This window comes from Hylobates moloch, unplaced genomic scaffold (assembly GCF_009828535.3).
Source record: "Hylobates moloch isolate HMO894 unplaced genomic scaffold, HMol_V3 SCAFFOLD_5, whole genome shotgun sequence".
In the NCBI taxonomy this organism is placed as follows: domain Eukaryota; kingdom Metazoa; phylum Chordata; class Mammalia; order Primates; family Hylobatidae; genus Hylobates; species Hylobates moloch.
Genome location: NW_026652280.1, coordinates 111815502 through 111818244, shown reverse-complemented (window position 1 = coordinate 111818244; position 2743 = coordinate 111815502). Strand labels below are relative to the sequence as shown.

Genomic DNA, 2743 nt, shown 5'->3' with positions numbered 1-2743 from the left:
AAAATTACTAAATCATTAAGAGGAAGAGATAAATTGCGAATAGAAATAGTAAATAGGCTTTTATATTATTTAATCATCTAATCAATAAAAAAGAATGAGTTATATGAATATATTTTTAAAATATTTAAATTTATAACTAGACAGGAATGTTTACATTGACAAAGATAATATAAAGCATAATACACCATTAGAAGGAGGACATAGATCACAAATTAGTTAATAGTGAGTGCCATCAATTCAAAGCATATTTAAGATTAGTCATTGGGAGACTGAAATGCCACCTCATCGCGGGAGGTACCTGGCAGGGATGGAGCTGGTGCGGGCCTGGAAGTAGATATCCTGGTTCTACTACCAACACCTGCTGGTCACAATGCTCTACATGCTGGAGCCCAAGGAGCAGAGGGTGTTCAGTTCCACACTGGTTTCCATTGATACGCAGGACACATCTTCATGCCCCAGCACATCATGGCGATATTGCACTACTTTGAAATGGTACAATAACCAAAATTAGAGGTTCCTTGGGGAAGACCCACTCTACGAAGTTGGAATGAGACCATCAGATGTGATAAGAAACTCTTCTAAATGTCAACCTAACCAACCTTATAAAGACTAAAATTCGTGAGTAGAACAGGAAAATCACCGACTCATGTGTTGTGTTCTTTATTTTTCATTTTAAAAGAAGCTCTTGCATAGTAGTTTTTGTCTATTTTAACATTGCAGCCATTTGTACTTTGATATCACTATTTTCTTTTCTTTTCTTTTCTTTTTTTTTTTTTTTTTTTGAGACGGAGTTTCACTCTTGTTACGCACGCTGGAGTGCAATGGTGCGATATCGGCTCACTGCAACCTCCGCCTCCCAGGTTCAAGCAATTCTCCTGCCTCAGCCTCCCTAGTAGCTGGGATTACAGGCATGTGCCACCACGCCCGACTAATTTTGTATTTTTAGTAAAGATGGGGTTTTTCCATGTTGGTCAGGCTGGTATCGAACTCCCGAACTCAGGTGATCCTCTGGCCTCAGCCTCCCAAAGTGCTGGGATTACAGGCGTGAGCCACCGTGCCTGGGTGATATCATTATTTTCTTAACCTTTGTGACTGTTTCAATATTACCCCCATGAAAGCTTTTCTTTATGTACCTTTGAGTACATTATACTTGTCTTATATTTTTAAAACCCAAAGTCATTAGTTGGGCTTTACTGTTCTTGCCATTGTATGACATATACATCTGCCTGGATATATTTTTACTCTTGATCAAAGTTTTGTAAGAACAATATAAAATTTAGGGTAGGGGCATGGGGAGGAAGCATGTTTTATTAAGAACTACTTAAAAGAACTACTTGCTGGGTGTGGTGGCTCACACCTGTAATCCCAGCACTTTGGGAGGCTGATGCGGGCAGATCACGAGGTTAGGAGATCGAGGCCATCCTGGCTAACACAGTGAAACCCTGTCTCTCCTAAAAATATAAAAAAATTAACTGGGCATGGTGGCAGGTGCCTGTAGTCCCAGCTACTTGGGAGGCTGAGGCAGGAGAATGGGTGTGAACCCAGGAGGCAGAGCTTGCAGTGAGCTGAGATCACACCACTGCACTCCAGCCTGGGTGACAGGGCGAGACTGTCTCAAAAAAAAAAAAAAAGAACTATATATATCAAAAGATATTTTATTAAGAGCGACTTATCTGTAAGCTTGAACTCACGAGTATAGTTTTAGTTATCTAGACTCTAACAGCTTTTGCTTTAAAACTATTAAAGCATTTGTGGTTTTTTTGTTTTGTTTTTGTTTATTGTTTTTTGAGACCGGAGTCTTGCTCTGTTTTCCAGGCTGGATCTCGGCTCACTGCAACCTCCACTTCCCGGGTTCAGGTGATTCTCCTGCCTCAGCCTCCCAAGTAGCTGGGATTACAGGCACCCGCAACCACACTTGGCTAATTTTTGTATTTTTAGTAGAGACGGGGTTTCACCATGTTGGTCAGGCTGGTCTCAAACTCCTGACCTCGTGATCTGCCTGCCTCAGCCTCCCAAAGTGCTAGGATTACAGGCATGAGCCACCACACCTCGCCAGATAATGATTCTTGAGACAAGAGGTGGTTAAGTAGCATTATTATGTAATGTTTATATACCATAGAGTTTTTAAAAGAAGATAAATCCGTTTCCTCTGAGGGCCACTATTAACAATGTACTTCCTTAAATTTAGTTAAGTGATCGTAATGGGTGCTGCATTTGCACATTGCATTAAGTTATGATGAGATGAATTGTTAAAAATTATAGCAAAAAGAAGTGTAAACTTGGCTAAAATCCTTTCATTCTTTGTATTTTTTTAAAGATTTTTATTCCTTAAATGCAAAATGACTACCTAATTTTTTATGTAAATTCATTAAATTCAAAGAGAAAAAAAGATGAGTCATTGAACAGTAACAACAACGAAAACAAATTAGAAATACTCTGAAATCTTAGAGTTCACATATGACAAAAATTTGATGGAAATTTCCTAAAACTGACTATAATCCCAAGCATTTATGTGATAGTACAAATAATGAGTTATGAAGCTCACAGATACTTTTCCAAATTCTTAATGAAAAATAAATTTGATAACCATGCTACTGGAAAGACTATTCTATCTTTATACGTACCCTCTTGATAGAAAATACTACAAAAATCTTTGTTATATGAAGTTGTGACCCAAGAATATATAGAGCCAAAATATGAAGGCATAATTATATAGGGGTGTCAGGGCAATTAAGTACTATAT

At 38.2% G+C, this 2743-nt stretch overlaps 1 pseudogene; it reads left to right on the top strand.

Moving 5' to 3' along the window:
- Nucleotides 1–304: 304 nt before the first annotated feature.
- Nucleotides 305–738, top strand: LOC116468346 (serine palmitoyltransferase small subunit A-like; annotated as a pseudogene).
- The last annotated feature ends 2005 nt before the right edge of the window (nt 739–2743 follow it).